The sequence below is a fragment of the Microtus pennsylvanicus genome, chromosome 12 (assembly GCF_037038515.1).
Source record: "Microtus pennsylvanicus isolate mMicPen1 chromosome 12, mMicPen1.hap1, whole genome shotgun sequence".
NCBI classification, from domain to species: domain Eukaryota; kingdom Metazoa; phylum Chordata; class Mammalia; order Rodentia; family Cricetidae; genus Microtus; species Microtus pennsylvanicus.
The window spans coordinates 22,390,276-22,412,759 of NC_134590.1; the positions used below are offsets into that span (position 1 = coordinate 22,390,276).

At 41.2% G+C, this 22,484-nt stretch overlaps 1 protein-coding gene across 24 annotated transcripts in view; it reads right to left on the minus strand.

Moving 5' to 3' along the window:
- Positions 1 to 20,409, minus strand: part of Adgrl3 (adhesion G protein-coupled receptor L3) — a 734,954-nt gene extending 714,545 nt beyond the window's left edge. For 10 of the 24 annotated variants that reach the window (XM_075942836.1, XM_075942849.1, XM_075942859.1 and 7 more), the window contains exon 1: positions 18,866 to 20,407. The gene's annotated coding sequence lies outside the window, so the exon portion shown is untranslated. Of the gene's footprint in view, positions 1 to 18,865 lie in introns of all 24 variants that reach the window. The other 14 variants (XM_075942852.1, XM_075942848.1, XM_075942851.1 and 11 more) reach the window with 4 other exon arrangements.
- Between the last annotated feature and the right edge of the window lie 2,075 nt (positions 20,410 to 22,484).

Sequence of the window (22,484 nt, forward strand, 5' to 3'; positions counted from 1 at the left end):
TCCTTTCAGAATAAGCCTGAGATAAAAAAAAAATGATAGTATGCTGTACATGAAGTAACATGACAGAATGAATGGGAGGCCTTGAAGACAGAAAGCAAGAGCTATATAATACAATGTCAATACTGCAGCACAAGATTGGAAGTAATACACAGGGTTGTGGGTTCGGGACTTGAACCACTGCTATGCTCTGTTGTGACTTTTAATCTAACAACCAAAAAAATTTAGATGGAATTACATTATGTTAACTAATTTAACTCTTAAGCTTTTATGAGGCAGACACACTCAGCCCTAGTACCAAACTGAGGCTTGAGAACTTACCCAAAGATGCACAGTTGCCATGTGGCAGTCTCATGGTTTAGCTTTATTTCATTTAACTCTAAGGCTCATTTTTCAAATAGACAGTTCTTACATAACCGAGTATGTATGGCATACATACTATTAATATTAAGTCATTAAAACCATGTCTTGTGTGATGTTTACCTAATATATGTGATGTTTACCTAACATATCATACCTTCATTTTTCAAAACAAAAGCAATCCATATTCAAGTCACCATGTTCTTTAGGTTATGGGAAACAGTATCAGTCCCAGCCATCAACTGAATTTACAATTTCATCCATGTATAAAATGAATGAAATAATCTAGTGAGGCTTTCAGACTAGATTTGAACTTTCAATCTAGACATTTGATATCAGTGTTCAGGAGGCCAAATCAGGAAGACTGAAAGTTCAAATCTAGTCTGAGCTACATAGTGAGACCCTATCTCAAAAACAAATCAATAAATTTCATGTCACAATATCATATAAATGGTATGTCTAAAAGAATAATGAATATTCTAGGGGCAGAACACAAGGAGAAAAGGAAATATTTAAATATTAATGACAAGCAGAAAACTTGAAACATCTTAGGAATTCTTAAATAATATAGCCAACCTGTTCATTTTTGTTCCTTGATTTCCACCCACTGTGGCACTGCAAGATAAATGAACTACTGAGGTTTTAGATATCATAAAAAAAGGAATCCCCTTTACTAACTTCAATAATGCAATTTGTAAATAAATTACTTAGAGAAAAATAAACCATCTTTATGGTTTAAACACCCTTGGCTAAATTAAGTGTAGTACCAATCTGACTTCACAACTTTTATGTAGCACTTGAAATAGATATATATTTAAACTTTTTTATTGAATAATTTAACTTGTGACAATGCAAATTAACTTTCAGGTAAAAAAAACAGATTAAATAATCAAAGAGACATTCTAGTTGGAACTCTGTAATATACAGGCACATCAATAAAAAGTAACAAAAACCATGAAGGGGTTAGAAGAAGACTGGTGTAGAAAGCTGAGCAGTATCAGGGAGGGGCTTAGACTGTTCTGACATTCGGGTTCTCCTTATAAATCTTACTGTCCCCTTTGGATTCCCGCTTATGTTTTGGGCCAGATTTTATATGTACTTTCCCAACCCTCCGTTCCAGGTGCTCTCCTCAGACTCTTAACAGACTCCTTTCTCCCCCAGCCTGTAAGCTAGGGTGTTCTGCTTTAAGGAAAGCTATCTGCCTCACTGATTTCTGTGCATTCTCTGGTGCTCGCTATCTAGCATGTCTAAGCTCCCTGGGTTAAAGTTCTCAGGAAATGCTGTGGGTTTTTTCTTTTTCCATTTTGATTTTTATCATGGTAGTGCTTGAATCTGTCACAGAGAAATCTCCCAGCAAATATATATTCATAAGTGAATGAAGACTTGAGTTGTAACAGTACACTTCCCCCAGTAAATAAATTTATTCCACTAAGATAGCTTCTGTAAACCATAATTATTTTTATTTTGCCCAATGACTCCTACGCTAGATTTGCTTCTCACGAACATATATCACTTATCATAAATATTAAATAATTTGCTCAAAATGTCTGTAAAATTAGTTATATCACAATCCACCAAAAGAATGCCTTAAAATTTAATAACAGCCTTGATCTTGATAGAGGAGAGACGGTGCTCAGGGGGTGACTGCACCACAGGCCTCTCAATTCCTCCCACATTATTAATTTCCTGTGGTTACTGCTGAGCTTTAGCAAGGTACTTCTATACCAACTTCCTCCACATCCACAGATTCCTTCAAGCTGAAACACACAAGACAATAGAAGGGGGAAGGAAGTTTGTGATAAAGGTGAGTTACAAACCAAGGTTCTGGAGGAAAGAAGTTGCCCTTCCAGCCATGATTCACACAGACAGATATGGCCAAAGTTAAACTATGACAGCTTGCTTTTAGTATTTATATGCACCCTCATCTCAAATAGAGTGTTAGGCTACTGGTTAGCAAAAACACTTTTTACAATATTCTAAAATTCAACATCAGTTCATCAAATCATGCATATTCCCTACCCTTATTTCCTTGGAACCTTACTTTGCTTACCGTTGCTGTGATGAAACACTGATCAGAATAACTTGAGCATGAAAAGGGTTGATTTCATCTTAGATTTGCAAGTAACAGGCCATCATTGATGACAGTCTGGACAGGAAGAAATTCAAGTAGCATCCCAGGGAAGATCCAGGAGGGAATACTGCTGCTTAGTGGCTCCTCATAAAACCTAGGACTACCTGCCCAGAGCTGCCACCTCCCTCAATGGGCTGGGCCTTCCCTTGTCAATCAGCAATCAAGTAATACCACCACAGACACACCCATTATATGATTAAGACAAACCCTCAGCTGAGGTTGCCTCCCCCCATGTGACTCTTGTTTGTATCAGGATGACAAAACCTAACCAGCACACCCTGTAAGATGACAATGTGGTGTCCCTACAATCAATTCAAAACAATGCCTCTTTCCTCCCTCCCCTGTGTCCCTTCAATCCTCCACTGGTACACTTTGTGCTCAAGGGGTGACCTTCAGATAACAGTATCTGAAGCAGCATTCCCTGAACTAATACCCAGACTTCCTACTTGCCTTGAGAAATCCATCCACTCCCACCCTTGGACAAGATCTAATACTACAACTAAATTCTCACGGACTGCCAGTGCCCAACCACTTTGACTAAATAAAGAAGAAATAAGATATCTAAGTTCTATCATTTTGCAAGTCTCATAAAGTCAGAGGATCTTTCTACTGTGATATGTTCCATATCCCCAGAACCTCGCAAAACATCTGGGGTAAACAGACAGATGTAAATGATAAAGTTAACTTAAGTGGAAATATTCTTTAGGGAATAGCAGAAAAATGCAGAAGTATAATTAGGGGAAGAGATCAACTTCAGCAAAACATAACAATCTAAAAATTCAAACAAATAATGAGTTTTATTTGGTGAGTTTGTAGGGTGTAAGCTGGCTCATTTCTTGTTATAACAATGAAAATGAGTATATTTTACCCCTATTTTAAGAGATTAGGAAGCTAGGCATTTACCATAACTTTTCACAGTATAAAGTTTTAAATAGTGGTTTTCCAATTTCTTTTTTAAATCATTTTATTTTTATTTTATGTGCATTGGTGTTTTGCCATGGGTGTTGGATCCCCTGGAATTGCCGTTACAGACATTTGTGAGCAACCATGTGGGTGCTGGGAATTGAACCTGGGTCCTCTGGAAGAACAGTCAATGCTCTTAACTGCTGAGCCATCTCTCTAGCCCCCAGTGTTTCTGATTTCTAAAACTTTGCTCTATTCTTCTCTTCAATATTCAATCAGAGAGAGATTTTCATCACTGTAGTTTAGATTTTCCTAGAAGTATTTACTTTCAAAAAAGATCACTCGACTTCTCTAGAGCTTAAATACAATTTAATACTGAAAATTTATAAGTTAAAATTTTATGTAAATAAATTCAGTTATGAAAAAGGAATAACATTAAATACTCAGTGTGCACAATTCAGTTTTTTAGAAGAAAAAGTGTAAAATTTGAAAGAATAGTCCTGTGGACCCAAACCCTGGATCTCAAATGAATTTAATATTTAAGCATGAGGGAAAGAAAGCCGATATAAGAGGCAAGACCAAATGCTGAAATGATTTATTGAAAAAGAAACATATAATAGGGAAAGAAAACACTGAGATGATGTATTTCCAATAGCCAGTGTTGGCCTTCTTGAACTCCCAATTCTGTTTTCTCAGTCCTGTGAGTTCTAGAATTTACAGGTGTGACTTACAACATTCACTTAGCACAGAAAAAAAAAAAAAACCCGAAGACTGTGAGAGAAACATATCAGAATCCCTATATTTTAATGTAATACCTTCATTATATCACATTTAACACAAACTGCTACAAAAGGAATATATAACCCATTTTATCTTTTTAAAATATCCAAATACCACACACAATACTACGCACTGGCCCTTCAAGGAGGATGTCGGAGTAAAATCAGCTATGCTAAGAACGCTGCTGAGTAAAACGAGGATTGCTTGTTGATTTTTTGAAAATGTGACTTACAAGCAAGGATAGTCCAATTTTTAAAAAATAATTAATGTTGTTTCTGTGTGTGCATACACATGTGCTTTTGTGCGCATGCGCGCGTGTGTGTGTGTGTTGTGGTGTACAGGCCCAACGCATGCATGTTAAGAATAGAATCCAAGTCCTTACACTTGTGAGGCAAGCTCTCTACCCTAAGAAACATCCCACCCCCAAGGGAATTCTAGTCGAATGAGCTTCATCACTTTCCTTTATATTCTAGACGTTTTAAAGGAAGCCATCACTGTTCTGTCGACAAAGAACATATATGTGAAAAAGGGAGGGACAGAGGATTTTATGATTGCTGGAACACAATTCCACGAAGCCAATGATGTGCCTGAAACCAGAGGAAGTGCAAGAAGGAAGACAGCTTTAGAGCAGGCAAGCTGCACACCCACCACCTCACTCTGGGACAGTCGCGTGGGCTGCAAATCCACCACTTCACATGGTAGAGTCGCGTGAGCTGCACATCCACCGCCTCACATGGGACAGTCACGTGGGCTGCACACCCACCACCTCACATGGGACAGTTTCTTGGGCTGCACACCCACCACGTCACTCTAGGATATTCTCGTGGGCTGCACACCCACCACCTCACCTTAGGACAGTCTCGTGGGTTGCACACCCACCACCTCACTTTGGGACAGGTGTGCCAGTTCTTCAAAGCTTAGTGTTTAAGGAAACCAAAGTACAGAAAACAGCAATTTTCAACGTCACCTAAATTTATCTTCCCACAGAAACTTTAAGACCTACATCTGTGTTCATTTGATTCATGTAGATCCACAGAGCACAGCCATGCAGTTATACAATCATTTATTTATCAAGCATTGTAATCTGTCTCATAAATATGTTCTGGCGCAGAGTTACACAAAACACAGAGAAGGAAAGGAAACCAAATTCCGCTGTCTCCTGGAACTGTACCTGAAATGTGCATGTTCACAAAAGGAAAGAGAGGTCCCACAAGCATCATTTAAAATAGTACTGTTAGTTACTATCACACACACATACTTATACACACACTCACACACATATAATACCATACAAACACATAATCATACACACACTCACACACATATAATACCATACAAACACATAATCATACACACAGGCACACATACTCATATACACACTCAAACAGAGTTAACAGAATCAAAGTTAAGAAGGCCTTGTAACAGTGTACAAATTACAAAACACACATTGTAAGCACTGTGTGGAACACCTTAAATTTTGTTGCTAATACATTTCTCCGTACAGATCTCTATAATCATATGTATGTCTAACAATACTGACGTTCACATTCACTAAATTGTAAGCCTCAATGCTTTAATTCATTGAATTCTCTGTTTCTTCATACACATCATATCTACCTTAAATGTGCTTACTGGTCATTTACTCTGATTTCTCATACTTGAATTTTCAAAGATACATCAAATGGTCAGTTCAGCGTTCCATTAAGAGTTTGGTAAAACCTGAGTTTTGTAAAATGACAGCTTCAAAGAATTGAGGAGATAAGGGGCCTATTCAGGAAAGTCCCAACAGTAAAGTCATAATCCACAGTCCTACTCAAATATTAAAATATCCAGGAAATCCCCTTCTTTATCATGGACGGACTGACCCTGGCTTTTATATTCCGGTATACAGGCAAGTCAGTAACTGCTAAATATCACTAAAAAAAATGACAAAACACTACGTTACATAACAAAAATTAATAATTGCTAACTAAAGTAAAAGAAACTCTAAAGAAAGATACTGTAGACAGCTGGGAATGAACAAGCGGCCTCCTACAACAAAAAGAACTTTCAGGGTACCACTGACCCAGAAGGCACCCTCTCACATGTGAAAACTAACAGACTGTGATGTTCTCTCTGACCTGATGCCAGGAATCTGAGCCACAGAACAAGTGGAGAACCAACCAAGGTTTCAGCATTAGCATATTCATTGTGACATCATTTATCGTAGCCAAAAATAAAAATAACAGCCAATATGAATAAGTCAGTATATAGATAAATCTATCAACATTAAGGAATATGTTATAGTATTGAAAATGATGCTTTCAAAACTATTAATGGCACTTAGAAGTTGGAGAAAATGTTATAATTGCATACATATACTTTAATCTCGGCTCCAGGAAGCACACACAGAATATCAATGTCAGCACTTGATATTAAAATGCAAGCTCAAAATAACTCTGTGAGTATTGTGAATCAAAGAGTGTGCTGGCTACTCTTATGTCAACTTGACACAGGCTAGAGTCGTCTGAGAGAAGAATGCCCCAACTGAGGAAATGCCTCCATAAGATTGCCTGCAGGCGAGCTTGTAGGGCATTTTCTTGGTGACTGATGTGAGAGGGTCCAGTCTACTGTGGGTGGGACCACCCCTGGACTAGTTGTCCTGGATTCTATAAGAAAGCAGACTGAGCACGCCAGGGGGAGCAAGTCAGTAAAAGCATCCCTCCATAGATTCTGCACCACTCCTCCCTTCGAGTTCCTCCATGAGTTACCGTCCCGACTTTATCCAAATGATGATATGAAACAATAAGACAAATAATCCCCTTCCTCCCAATTTATTTTGGTAATGATGTTCCATCACAGAAATAATCGCCCAAACTAAGATAAGGAGGATTAACATATTAAATGGTTTCTGCCTTAATTTTTTGTTACCAATGCTCAGAGTGAGTATGTTATGGAATCATGAAATATAACTGAAATATGATCTTCAAAATATCCAATAAGGTACCATAGGCAAAAATGAATGAGAGTCAAAATTCAGCTATTACCAGAACTCAATGAGACAAAAAGCATCAATAAAACTCACGGAAACAATAGTGAAAAATTAATTCCACACTAACACCCATAAAGAAATAAAGAATGACAAGCAGTGTCCTCTGACCCTATACTGTGACTTCTCACACACCATGCTGTCTATTGATAATCAAGTGGGCTCATATGTCACTTATAAACCTGATGCTTTCCCTCAGGTTCCTTTACCTTTTATGCTGCTATTGCTCTGTCGCCACCCTCCCTAATTTCAAGGGAGAACACATACACAAAACACACAGGCACACTACTGCTATCTCACTATCATCTATTATTCAAGAAAGGTCTCATTGAATAAATGTCTGCTCAGAGGCTCTGAGCAAATTTCATTTCGGAACACTACTGTCTGCAGCACAGCAGGCTGCTTCACCAAGATAAGATCACATATTTAATCAAATGCACCAAAAAAGGAAATGCTTCCAAAGTTTGCTTAATACCATCAAATCACCAAAACACAATGTTGATAGCATAATGATTTCTAATGCTCTTTCTTCTTTAGGGACCTGTGTAGCAATAACGAAGGTTGCTATTCAAGGGAGTTCTTCTAATTAAACTTCTATTAACCTTTAAGATTTCTGTTAAATTGTCTTCATATGTTACTACTTAAACCGAGTTAGTACAAAAAAATAAAAAGAACCATAACTTTCCAATTTAAATAAAAACAAAACAGAAGTTATATATGGTGGCACATGCCTAGAATAGGGATGTTGCAGCAGGAGAAGGAAGAGTTCAAGGCCAGCCTGAACGAGAAACTTAAGAAAAAAAGGCAATATGATCTGAAGAGATGGCTCAGTCAGTAAAGTGCTTACTACCACAAGGTGGCTGTGAGCCTGTAATGTCACCATTTGGTAGACAGAGGTGGTGCCGGAGGCAGGAGGGAATGAGGATATGGAAGATTACTGACCGTCTAATCTAGCCAACTTGGCAAGCTTCGGGTTCACAATGAGACCTTTTCTCAAAAAAAATAAGTTGGGGGCTAGAGAGAGGTCTCAGGAGTGTCTATTGCTCTCCCAGGATTAGGATTTGATTCTGAGGACCCACATGGATTCACAACAACCTGTAACTTCAGTACCAGGGCATGTGATGCTCTCTTATATCCTCTATGGATATATACATATGTAGTATGCATAAATTTACCCATCATCATACATTACATTCATACACACACAGGCATGCCCACGCACACATACACAAAAAGAGCAATACATTTACTACCCTACACTCATATAAACAAAGCTTTAGAGTACCACTTTACCTCGGTTGTTCGTTCAGGCTCTGAGGTTGACATAGTAGAAATAGATTTAATGTCTGTCGTTTGAAAGCATTAGTATTAGATATACTGAGATAAAGCTTCCTTAGAGTCACTGCATAAAGATGAAGTTACTTAGCCTCAATTATTTGAAACATCCCACTTGCTATATATTTGAAGAGTCTGTCTCTAAACAGAAGGTTTACTTGAATAAACATGCATTTCCATCTGAAGCAAGACATAATGGGCAATGCACTAGCCAGTGTAAATGCTCAAACAGACGGATGGATACATATCCATAAACACATACTAATCCTTCTTTTACTTTCATTTGCATTTATTTTACGATGTGTTTATTCCCACACCATAATTTTGTCTCTCCAGTCTCTGTTAGGATATTTTTTTTCCTTCTATGCCATCTTCACCAAGGGTTCACTATGTGTTCCTATTTATAAAGATATCCAGACTTCGTGGAACTCAAACACGAGATAATTCCATCCTGAGGACTGTCTGGCCAGACCTCTGGGAAATCCTGTTCACAGAGGTGTACTTGGTGCCTATATAAGGTATTTAAAACCTGGAAGAACAGCACTGTTCTCTGGATTGTAAACACTACCCAAGAAGAAGCCAACCTTCTGACCAAACCTGAGTTCACTTTGCTCTTTGGACCTCATAGCAACTTGAGAACACTGAACGAAAAAAAAAAAAGGCAAATTTCTTCTGTAAATGACATCTTTCAGTGTTCAATGGGGGTTCACATATGCGGAGCCTTGATGACCTGTGACACAGTTTCAGCAACAGCAGGTGTTTCCGAACAAAGGTTGAAAATTCCTAACCCCTGAGTTGCATGATCTTATTGGGTTTTCTGGGTACAGTATGTATGGAACCGTAGTACAAGATTACTCTAACTACTTACAGACAATGGTTTTCCTAGCCAGTTTTCTAATGATGGTTTGTTATCTTTAATAAAGGATCACTACAGTGGACATTCAGATGATATGAACTGCCCTCTTTATTCTGTGGGGAATCATCTGATCTCAATTGAGTCTTCCCATCCAAGTTCATTTTCTTCCCATCCACAGAGGAAATGGAACATCTTTACTGACTCTGCTTTCCAGGTAATACAGGTGTGGTATTCCTTATCCAAACTGCTTGGACTTATTCAAACTGCTCTGCGGTTTGAATATTTGCTTTTTGCTTAATATCTGCATGTGTATAGTGAGGTATCCGGAAAAGATACACAAGTATAAATGTTAAATCCTTCATGCTTCCTATGTAATTCCTATGCATATTGTCTGAATGTACATTTTTAATATATGAATTTGCATTTAGTGTCAGGTGAAGAATTTTCTCCCATGGCTTCATATTGGTAGTTGAGTAAGTTTTGAATTTTAAGAAGAGAAGGTGGTTCAGACAGCAGGATTTCTGCTTGGGCCTACTAAACTATAGTAAACAGCTCTAAAAACTAACTATCTAATTCTAAATGTGGCAAAATCCAAAACTTCTAAACATACAGTAAGGGGCAAGTGATAGACTAGGCAGGGGCTTATAACTAAAGCAGAAGCTCAGGAGGGGAGGATATGCTAAATAATACTGACTTAGGCAAAGAAACTTTTACCAAAAAAAAAAACATGGTGACCTCCCAGTAAAGTAATCATTTCAACCTAAAACTTGAAGTGTCTTCTCAATTCAAAGAAATAACAATAACTAAATATAACATGTCATCTAAGCTTTCCACATTGAATGGTCACAAACATCCTAGCTGAGATATTGTCATAGAATGTTCATCATTTAGGAAGGACTCTGAAACATTTGACTGTCAGAAAGTTGTGGAAAGTGAAAGAGACATTTAACTGAACGTTTCCTAAGCTGAAAAGACTGTATTATTGTTAAAGGAAATAGTTGCCTCAGTTCGGCCTCCATAGTCAATTGTTCTCAATAGAAATAAAACTCCCTAAAAAACTTCTATTGAACCTCTAAAGACCCTGTAAAGAAGAAAAGCAACAGACATACACATGCCTTGTGTTAAACAAAAGTATTTCTCAATAGGTTCTTTGTCCATTCTATGAAGTCATGATCTGTATTCTGAGTCCAAGGTTCAAGCAACAACCATTAGCCTTTGACAAATCAAGAACACCAAAAATTTGAAGGAAAGAAAATGCTCATGTAAATCAGCTGAGGGCTCCCTTGCCTGCCAGAAATCAAATCTCATGTGGAAAGATGACCATCAGTCAGGCCCATTTCCTCTCAACCAAAAGTCTTTATTTGGAAGAGCTTTGAGCAAAAGAAGGGGGAATGAAACCAAACCAAAACAAAACAGGAGACTGTTGAAAACCCTCTCACAGGGTCAGCTGTCAATGGAATGCATTTTAGTATTCAAGTTACCCACCCGAGCAGAACATCAAAAACTGGGCTGAGTCTCACCCCTATTCTCACAGGCTCAGGCTACTGTGAGCCACTGGGGGCTGTCCTGAATAGTAACACACTCTGTCTCTGCGGGATGCATAAACAGCAACACAGGCTGATCAAACAGAAAGGGCTGTCAGGGATTTGGTTTTGTTTTTTAACTTGGCTTTCATTTTCTTGAGTCATACTTTCAAACACTTAAGCGTGCTGCATTTTAGCAAGTCAATTGTTCGACGTGCAGGCTGTTGGTTTGGTTTTGTCCCCCACTACATCTTCATAAGCTGTTATGTTGTAGATTTTTCTTCTCCACATAAAAGCTAGAAGAGTCACACGTTAATAAGAGGAGGAGGAAGTGGAGGAGAAAGAAAAGAAGAGGAGGAAGAGGAGGAGAAACTCTTATTGGCAACAGTCACAGGAGTCATTCTCAACTCAGGACTTATTTAAGAGCTTTTCGATACTTCTAGACTTTAAGGCAATTTTTGGATTCTGAATTGTAAGTTTCCATTGCATAATTCATGTATAGCAATCTTATGAGTACTTGTACTTTTGGATTATAAATCTTTCAAAAGCAGGGAAATCTGTAAATCTTGGAAGTGGATGATGACTTGATTTGGTTACAACATTGAGGCAGTTAATTCTTAAAGAGCTGTTGACACCCTGTGAAAAGAAGTTCTGCTGTTTAACTTGAAATGTTTTAAGTTAAATGGTTATTTTCATGATTTAAAGTCAATCTTCAAGCATAGTGCCAGTGCTAGGTTAATGTCAAAAAGACTTTTTTTTCCTGGTCAGGATTATATGGGGTGAAGGAATTAGTAGCAGAACTTAACATTTTTAGTTGAAAGGAAGCACTCAGAAATGAAAATTTAAATGTTTAACAAAAGAGAGATAAAAGAAAGAACAGTAAGAAAAATACTAGACCCCAAATTTTCTTAACTGCTTAACAAATCATCAATGTGCTTTCACAGATCATCAGTAACTCCTCAATTAAGAAAATGATATTTGCTTTAGCTGTGTTTTTATAATGATTGTACTCAAGGATATTTCTAATAACACTATGATTGATAGTATCAGGTACCATGAGTCAAATACTCCCTTGAGAAGAGAGCAAACACATTTATATTTACTTTTTATTCTTCTTCCCAAACCACCAATGTGAATTTACTTTGTTTCTCACATAGAGTTGGAGGAGATAGATCTGTGGATGCTGAAGAGTATAATCAGGTGCCTGCATTCCAAAGGCCGTTTCTGAAGAGCTCATAACTAAAAACAGTTTTTGGTTCTCCATATCTATGCAGTACAATTTAATTCCTGTAAAACTGTGAAAGCATTGATCCAAGTGCTAAGGACAATGCATATAATAGTACTGAATTCACAGTGATAGGTCTGATCTCAGACTTACAGAGCTCCATAGAAAACATGCAAAAATGGGTATAGTCTACACACACACACACACACACACACACACACACACACACACTTCTCAGTATATGTCCAAAAACTAGACTCATAAGAAATAGCAGTCTCTAGCTAAACTTTAACACCTAGTCAAGCTAATTTTATATGCAAAGCTTCTTTCACCATTAGTTAGGCATTTCAACCACTCTCATACAGACTGAGCCATAGGATATAATTACCCCAAGGATCCTTTTCACTGACATGGCCTGTTGTGGTGCTTAGGTAATGATTAACAGATTAAGTGTGTAGTGAGTCGTCTTGATATCACTTCAGAAAAGTGATTTCCTCCCTAATAATTCCCAAGATGCATAAATATTCAATTAGGGTCTTTGAAACTAGTTTTGATTGAGCATTCACACTACCCAACTTCAGCTTTAACTCATACTGACAAAGGGGTTCTATTAATTTCTTCAATGACAAAAATGTCAACAGCTCCCCATGAGTTGTAAGGTACAAGAGTAAAGTAAGGACTATTTTTTTACATGAAAAAAAATAATTTAGCAAGATTTTCGTACATATTCTGAAGGACTGATGTGGAACAGAACTGCATATCTGAATCACATAAGGAATTGATTAACACTCCCTAGGACTCTTGGGAGATCCAGTATTAATGATGATGATGAAAATAATAATGATGCAATAAAGACAGCAATCATTGACTATTTATTATAATTTCTTCAGAATTTGTCTTCAAATCTTCCAGTATATGTCCCTATTAAATTCTCCCAACAGTCTGTGAATGGGATAAAACTGTCAATCTCATTAGGATAAAGTAGGAAACTGAGGTAAAGTAAGATCAAATAAATGCCTTGCCCCAAGGCAAACAGCTTCCCAACTTGTAGATAAACACAAGGTTCTCCTTATCTCTACACCATGCTGCTTTTCAAGATGAACTACTCCATCTGAGTGGATTTGGATTGTTCTATGACTCTCTGCAACCATCCAAGTGCTGGTCAGCAGATCTGGAGATGCTGACAAAAACACTAAACATCAAGTTTCTCACAGAATGCTGAGGAACAGAATAACAAGAATGCTAAGTAACTAGTAAATACAATATGTCCAACCTGCTTGTGTTTCTGAAGCTTGAGTTGAACTTGATTATTCTTCATAGATGTTCGTTTTTATGATCATATTGGGTGACAGTTATGTGTAATAGAGGCAGATGTGGGGAAAGTATGAGGGTCTCAGTCTTCCTTTACATTCTGTAAAATGAATGATGCAAGGTGTTTTATGGATATGCTATCTGAAACGATCACTGCTCATGTGTTAGTAAGCTAGATGTTTCATAGATGGCAGGAGCACGTAAATGCACATGCCATTCAGCAGCAGAACAATGATGTCATCATGAACCACATTCCTTCTGGAAATCTCAAGTGTACAAGTTTTCAAAGGAGAAGAAGAGGCAAATAACGTGGGAGTATGACTATGAAGATGTTTTTTCTCTTTGCAGATCTTTGAAGGGATCTCATGGCCTCTGAGTTCCTAGAAACACACTTAGAAAGCACTGGTCTAAGAACATTTTCGGTTCGACACAATAACTGAACTGCAGATTTCACAAGACGGATGCTGTTAGTATGGAAGACTTGCTTCTCCATCCTAAAGACAGTTTTTAACATGAAATGGGTTGGCATTAACATTATTCCATTTAAACTTTTGAATAACGTAGGCAAAAATTTTAACTTCATTTAGTCTGTACTTACTCCTAAGATGACATTCATTAACATTAAAGTTAATTTTCTTTTTATAATGTCAATAGAACATAGCAAGACATGAATAATTTCATTATCTGTTAGTATGTATAGACCCTGAAGCTAGGAACATAGAGCACTTGCTTGACTGGTGGTGCAGGAGAACTGTCTGTATTCTGTCAATCATGTTTTAAATAAACGCTGATTGGCCAGGCAGGAAGTATAGTTGGGTAAACCAGACAGGAAGTAGAGGCGGGGTGATGAAAAGTATTCTGGGAAGAAGGAAGCTCCCTCTGCAATCCTACCCAGATCACAGAAGTAGTAGGATGTGACCTGCACCACTAAAAAAGGTACTGAGCCATGTGGCTAACATAGATAAAAACAATGGGTTAATATAAGTGATAAGAGCTAATAAGAAGCCTGAGCTAATGGGCCAATCAGTTTATATCTAATGTTGACTTCTGTGTGATTCTTTGGAGGCTAAATGACTGTGGGAACTGGGCAGGACAGAAACCCCAACAAGCAGCCCCTAATGTAACAGACTGGCACATAGAAAGCCCTGGGTTCAAGTTCTACCACAGGCAGGGGGAAAAAAGAAGAAAAGGCTTACAGCAATCTGCTATGATAAAATATAGGCAGGACTACACCCACCCACAAAATAAATAGAGTTCAGCTGCTTCAGAGTAAAATAACTAATTATCTGTTTTTACATTTTTTTGTCAATGAATGAGTACATTTCAAAATTCTAAGAAAATCATTACATTTGGCTACTTATGATGTCAAATTAACTTTATTACTATCTAGATTAGGAAAGTTATTTGACACATTTTGAGGTTGGAGGGGGACGGCACAGCATGCAAATCATTAATGTTAAGTTCAGACAAGTTCATACTAGCTTTTCAAATGTATAGAAGCATCAGTATCAAGTTCACAATGAATGAAATATTGGAGTTTTCTTCACAAAAAATTAAATTCTCCATAACCATGTGCATGCACACATAGTTACTGTGTATATGTGTGGATGAATGAGAAAACAGCAAAAAAAAAATCGAATGTGACTGCTTTTCTTTTCACAAACCAAGGCGTTCATTAAGCAAATGCATTTGTATAAAACAAAAGAACACAAATGCAACAATCATCTGAGAATACATATGACCTAAGAGGCAAACTCAGGTAAGTTACAACACAGCTTCATTCCACCCTCAGTGAACAAACGCATGTTTTGAATGCAATGCAAATCTAAGGAATCAAAGGTAAAAGAGCCATTTGTGAAACTTAGGTTAAGCCAAGCTGCCTTTCCTCCCAAACATTCTCAGCAACACTCACACCAGGCTAAGTTAAAGCATCCCAGTATTTCTCAAAATTAGTGCATGATTCTAAATACAAAAATCACACTCAGTTTCCTTGCTGATTTCCGAAACTAAAGTCATTCCTTTCAACAGTCAGAGTCCTTTTTCATTTGGCAGCCCTTTTCCAAGAGTTTCAAGCAAATTGTAAAATGGTCCAGATCAGATCAAAAAAAAAAAAAATTAGGTTCTGCATTATGGTTTGACTAACTTCAATCTTTGTGATCTTATACTCTTTTTAAATCTACGACTTATGGTTTTCGTGGCTATAGCTCTTTGTGAATCACAGGTAAATCAAGTCCATAACAATGTTGCTTGTTGTTGAATACTAGAAACAATGCCCGGCACAGCAGCTGGAGCCAGTAAGTCCCACACTGGCCATTATTCCCTCCGGGGCAGGCAGGGAGGAGGGAGGGAGTATATCTGCAAACTGCAAGAAGAATATCATTAAGAAAATTATTTCTGAAAGACTTTCCATTCATATTTTTCAGCAGGACTCTCAATCTCAAGCATAAGCATCGTGCTAGGCAATCTAAACTGAGACATCAAAAGCATTTCCCCAGTTGACAAATCACTGGCTGTCTGGTTGATCACTCTTCTGGCCAGGGAGGCCTGATGCAGCCTAACATGTCTACATCAAGAAATTAAATAGTTCACACAAGCTTTTGTACTCATGACTCCTCCTACTCCAGGTCTCTAGAAGGACTCTGCTCACCCATACAACTCAGAGTGGCAGATTGTTGAATATTCACCTTCAGACAGGGCACTGCATTGACAGAGTCGCCCTGATGACATCAGGACCTGTGGAATGTATGACTGCTAGGAAACACATGCTGCTGAGTAGCAGAGAACGGACCTGATGGGATCTTCCAGCACCAAGACTGCAAATCGCTGAGAGCTGCTGAAAGGGGAGGGAACACAGCACACTTCAGTCCTCGGAAATGTTTGCAAGTACAGAGACTTTCACACAACCCCCCCCAGAAAGGAACAAACTATAGGAAACAAGATTCTAGGGGGTTAAGCCCTCAATCTCTAGGCTTTTTATTTTTTATTATGATCAGGGTTGCTTTCTTGTAAATATCTTAGAAAATACAACTTCATCAAGATTATTCAGTACTAGTCCTTTGAATCCTATGCTCTGTGAAGTGGTCAAAACCATAATATAAGTGTACTTAAAAATAAAATACACATTTACAAAAAAAGAATTCTTTAAAATAAACTAGGTCATAACCATTTTCAACAAACATCAAAGTAGTTAGAAGTAATAATATACAATAGGTAATGTAAAGCATTTTAATTATTGTATTTTAAAAGTAGTTATTTTTGCAAGCATAAGTTTATTAAAATGTGTTTATCTCTGTGCATTTGTCACCCATTCTCCCATTACTTAAAGAGAAAAGAAAGAAATAAACAGAAAAATACAATGCTGACAGGGATTTCAGCATAAACATCCTTTTGATTTATACGCAAATTATCTGGTATCCTCTGTTGGTTACATTGGAAAACAACTGGCAATTCTACTTGTAACCCGAATACAGATAAATTGGGCGCCAGAACTGCTTGCTGATCACTTAGTTACCATTCCAGATTGAAAAATGGGTTAGGGGTCTGGCTAACCTCTGTTATCTCATAGACAAATGCAGCTGACTTTCCAAATGTAAAATCACTAAAGTGTTTCCTTGCAGATTGTACGATGGCATTCTTTAACTAGCGATGACAGCCCATATGACACCAAAATTAGCAGACCTCCCATTTACTTCAGAGCAAAACACAGAAGGCGTTTTTCCTTCCTGCCAGAGTCTATGTGTCTCCTCATTTCCCCAGCAGCTGGCCGCAAAAATGTAGAATCAGAGGGGCGAGCAGTCTTATACTTCCTAATGAGTAATTCGCCCAGGAAAGTAAACACACCAGACACCAGCAGGTTAGCCTCTGAGTGAGACAGTGGCAAAGATGCTTACACTGTTGTTTACAATGTTCTCTAACTACTGCAGTCAGGGAGCACGGGAGCCTCAGAGAGGAGACACCCGGGAGGAGGCTCCCAAGCCTCCAGTTCGCCCAACTGTTCTATCACTGGTCATCAATAAAAGCACCACACGTTTCTATCCGGACAAGGAGAATGGTCAGATAAGACCAGAGCTTATGCAGGCTAGACTTGATTACCGCAAATCTGCAAGAGGTGACTGCTGGAGCAGGTCCCCATCAAGGCCAATCTGGAGTACGTGGGGCGCTGCACCAGCGACTCCAAGCATTGCACACATCTCCAGGGGAGAGGGAATCTGCCACTAGGCTTGCTTGCAACCCTACCAGGGGCCCTCTGGGCCTCCTCAAACCAGATTTTCCAGCTAAGTTGATCCCAAGCGATTTATATGAGCAAGCTCTACTCAAGTAGCTTCAGGTCACCCATCACTACACAGGTCTCCCTGCCACCCCAAGCGCGCAGAATCTTATACACACAGATAACACAGACGGCGACCCCTGGCTACTACCCCTACAAACACAGGGCAGTACTGCTGGACATCTGGCATGCTCAGCCGCCACTTCCCGGGTAGAAGCAGAGGCTGGGTAGCGGTCCACGCGCTCCGCTTCAGAGACTATCCATCTCCCAAGCGAAGCACTGAGATGCCCACTCTTCTACCTGTAACCTGCCACCAAGGCCACCACTGTTCTGCCCACCGCACCCTGGCGCCGCGGACGCCCCAACCATTGAACACCCTCTCTACACCGGTGCTCACTCTCAGCACAGCTCTACCCCTGTGCCAGCCACGAAAAGTGGTAGCTTTCTCCAACCATAATAGCCTTACAAAGCCTAGGCACTCCGGTCTAAATCAAACTGCCGTGAAGGGGACACACAAGAGGGGACACACGAGAGGAAGCAACGCGGTTCCACTTCTCAAGGGAGCGACCTGGGCAAGCCCGGCCACCTTGGATGCTCCAAAGCAGACCAGACGTCCAGGGAGGATCACGCCAAGCTCACCACCCTGCATTCTCCATCACCCCAGACTGAGTTCCTCACCGGGTCCCTGTTCGTCCTCCAACCCGTTCCCACCTCTCGAGTTGCTTGAGACTAGCGGAGAAAAGGCGCCCCCTTGGTTGATTTCTGCCCCTACTAAAGGACAACATTAGGATGACAAGGGAGGGAAAATGTTCGGGGTGGGATTCGTTCCTGTCATTCGGCGCGTGCGACTGCCAGTGCGCGGGTTTTCCTTTGCTCTACACCAGCCTCTGTCATCATATCGCCCAGTAGCTGGTAGAACCTCGAACCCGTGCCAAACCCCAGCGCCCACCAGCCAGGAGGCTCCCTTCCCGCTCCAGATCACGATCAGATGAGTGTGCGTGTGAGGGCGAGTGTGTGAAGGCGAATGTGTGAGTGGAAGGGTGAGTGTACGTGAACCCTGCACCCCCCTCAGTTGCCCGCCCAGCGGGTGCCGCCGCCTGCGCCCGAGCTGGGCGACCGCTGTTATGAAGAGTGCAAAGAATAAATTACCTTTCGTAATCGCCGGTCCCTGAGATGGTCCCATCAGTTGCTCAACAACCTGCAACCCGGTACAGTTTTCCACAATCCATCCATTGAGCCCCAGGGCAAAAAATGAAGAAGAAGAAAAAAAACAGAAAGAAAGAGAAAAAGAAAAAAAAAGCTGGACCGGCCCCAGCGTAGACACCCCAGCCACACCAAGCAAAGAATGATAATCAAAACGCAGAGACGGCTGGAGGGTGGAGACCCCAGTCAAAGAAACAACAAAAAGTGTCTCTTTCCTTTCTTCTTCTACACAGCCATGGAGAAAGGGGAAGCCGGGAAAGCCAAATGCTTGTCTTCCTTTACGTTTCCTCGCTTCACACGCCCCAGGGGGCAAAAGCGGAGCAAAGAGAAGGAGGGTTCAAATGTCTCTCCCAGGGCACAGTTGCACAACTTCGGAGTCAGGCTGTGTCTCCGGCTGCAGCCCACGGACCCAAGCGGGAGCTATTAACATGCGGCAGTCATAGCTAAGGCTGCCTTTCCTTCTCTTGCTGCCGCTGCCGCCGCCGCCGCCGCCGCCGCAAGAAAAGCCGCTGCTGAGGAGACCAAAAATCTTCCACCATCCCCCCCCAAGCCGATCTTTATATCCAGTTCTCCCACCCCACCCCCCTTCTCTTTCTTTTTCTTCTTCTTCCTCGTCCTCCCCTTTCCGCCTCCGAACGGGAGGGAGGGGATAGGTAGGGGCAGCGGCGAGGACCAGTAGTGGCTTCTCCGCCCAGCCCTGCTCGCCGTCCTCCTCTTGTTGCCCCCGAGGTGCTCCGGCTGTAGAGGGTCCGCTCTGCCGCCCGCAACCCGCTCGGAGAGCCCCGGAGCCAGCCGCGCAACTCCTTCCCCGGTGCACGGCGTGGACGCGCGGGCAGAGCGGGCGCCGGGCCGCCGAGGGCTGCGTGCCTGCCGGGGGTGGTGATCCCCGAGCTCCGGTGGTGGTGGCCGATCAGCTTGCCGGCCGTGCCGGGTAGCTGCGGGCATGCGGGAGCTTCATCGCGCGGCCCGGGCTCCGAGCCGCCGCCGTCACCGCCAAGCGCCGCGGCCGCCGGCTTCGGTTCTTTTTCTCTGCTGGACTCCCCCGGAGCCACTGAGGCTCGGGGCGCCCTCCAGACACGCACACGCTGTCCCCCGCGCGCGCGCACTCACACACAGACACACGGGTGAGCTCCTGCCACAGCACACCGTGCAGCCCGCGCGCGCACACCCGGAGGAAGAGGACTGAGGCCAACAAAATAAATAAATAAATAAAAGAGAAGAAAGAGAGGGGAGGGGGGCGAGTCACAGGCGGTGGCGGCGGCAGCAGCTGCGGGAGCGGAGGCAGCGCGCAGTCCGCGAGATGCCAGCGGCGGCGGCGGTGGCACCTTCCCGGCCCGGCCGTGCCATCTGCATCCCCGCTCCTGGGAAACAGATCGAGCGCTGCGGGCCGAGCAGGCAGAGGGACGATGCGCCCGCAGACAGGCAGTGTGCACGCTGGCGGCCAACGCAGCCGAGGCCGGAGTGAGCCACCGGCGGGGTGACAGGCGCGAGAGCTCCCAGGACCGGAGAGGGGGGCTCTAGCCCGAGAAAGGGGTGGCCAACAAAACCCGGATCTGGAGTCCGCGAGGGCTCCGTGGGCGCGGGCTCCACCTAGCCGCTCCGCAGATGCTTGGAGGTGGGAACCGCGGGGCGGCTACAGGAGGCTTCCCTTGCAGGGTTTGTCAGACAAAGGGTACCTCTCTCTGGGCTAGGAGCACGTCTCTCTCTCCTTTCCTCTCCTCGCTCTCTTTCTCCACTCTCTTTCCACTCTGCTGTCTCTCTCTCCACTGGTATCTCCTCACTCTCTTGTCTTCCTCCCCCACTCTGCTATAGGTGACTGAGGTACCAGGCTGGGAGTTCTGCCAGGGTCTTCTTTACAGGTGCAGAGTACTCCACGTGTTCTTTCTGTGGGTGCCGACTTCTAAAGCATTTCCTGTCTTTGGTCCATTTTCTGTTCCTTCAAACTTACCTCAGTGTGCAAGTTCACAGCAATATTAAAAGCATCTTACCCCGAAAAATGGGGCATGAGAATACAATGTTTTTTATTTCATGATGTCAATAAATATTACCATAAGGGATATAGAAATCTATCTTGATTCTAACTCCATGCTTTCTGTTGTGTTTGCTCAAGTGACCTTCGTCAATTATTGCACCTCTTTGAGGTGTTTTTGTAATGAGATGGTTAAGTATACAAGTGTTTCTTTTTTTTTTCTCTGCAATAAAATTTCCTCACTTCCAAGGGCTAAGGAGGTATTTTCTATACCAGTATACTCTAGTAATTAAGATTTATTGTATGAGCCCAGCAAGTACATGCAGCCCTACTCAAGTCTCCCAGGTTGCATGAGGTTGTATAGCTTCATAATGATTTAACTTCCTGTGGGAATTCAAAACTTCATAAATTCGGAACTTCAATGCCAGCACATCTGTAGAACTTAAAGGTCATCATAATTAGCTGACCATCCCACTTCACGTGATTATCAGAATTGCATTCATTCTTCATAGTTCAACTCCCAAGCCATAAACCCCAAGAAGCCTTTTCTTTTCTAGCCTAAAAGTGAGAAAATAAGTTCTTGTAACATATGGCATGCACACTAAATCCCTTATCTTCTCTGTTAAGATTGGGATCCCAAGTGTCCACCAAAGGTCTTTATGTCAAAGGTCACTATCCGGTCACTATCGAGTTGCTATTGAGAGGTGGGAGAACTTTTAAGAGGTTGGGCCTGCTGTAAGATGTTAGAACCTTGGCGGTGTGACCTTGTGGAGGTTATAGGAACCCCTCAGACACCGACTTCTACTTCCGAGTCACTGGGAAGAGAAGAGCTTTTCTTCACCATACAATTATAAGTATTGTTCTGTAACATAGATACCAAAAACAACAGAGCCAATTAAACACGGACTGAAGCCTCAAACTGTAAGCCAAAACAAACCTTTCCTGCCATGAGGGTGATCGTCTAGATGTATTGTCACAGGAACAAAAGTGTGGCCAGTTCCGGCAGTACTTTGGTAACATCTCTACCATACGCCTATTTCATTCTGCTCACCTCTGGCTTAAAAAATAAAATAACTAGCTACTTGTCCATATATCTTCTCAGATTATGAGAGCTATGTTAAAGATGAATTCCAAGCTTTAGTTTTCTTTCTTAGAAAAAAAAACTATACTGTCTTTGCATATACAATAATTCCTTTGGGGTGGGGAATAGAAGCTAAAGAGATCTAATGGCTGAATTCTGACCAAGAATATTTTCATAGGCTCAAGTATGACTGCTTGAATTTTCTTAATACAGAACAGCTACAAGTTCCCATGAGTACTTAAATACAAATTGACATCCGAACTCACTTTTAACCTAGAACAAATAGCTTCACAAAGAAAAGGCTAGCAAGTTGTGCTGAGCCCCTCAGCTGTACAGGAGGCAAAATGGAAAGAACTCAGTTCCTATTTACCATATGCTTGAAGGGCATATATATAAACATAATAGAAGAGTATCATTACATGTATTAGATATAAAGTAAATCAAAGATATCACATACTGTTAGTGAGGACAGTACAAAGATAAATATAAACAACTCATAGATATAACTAAGAAGG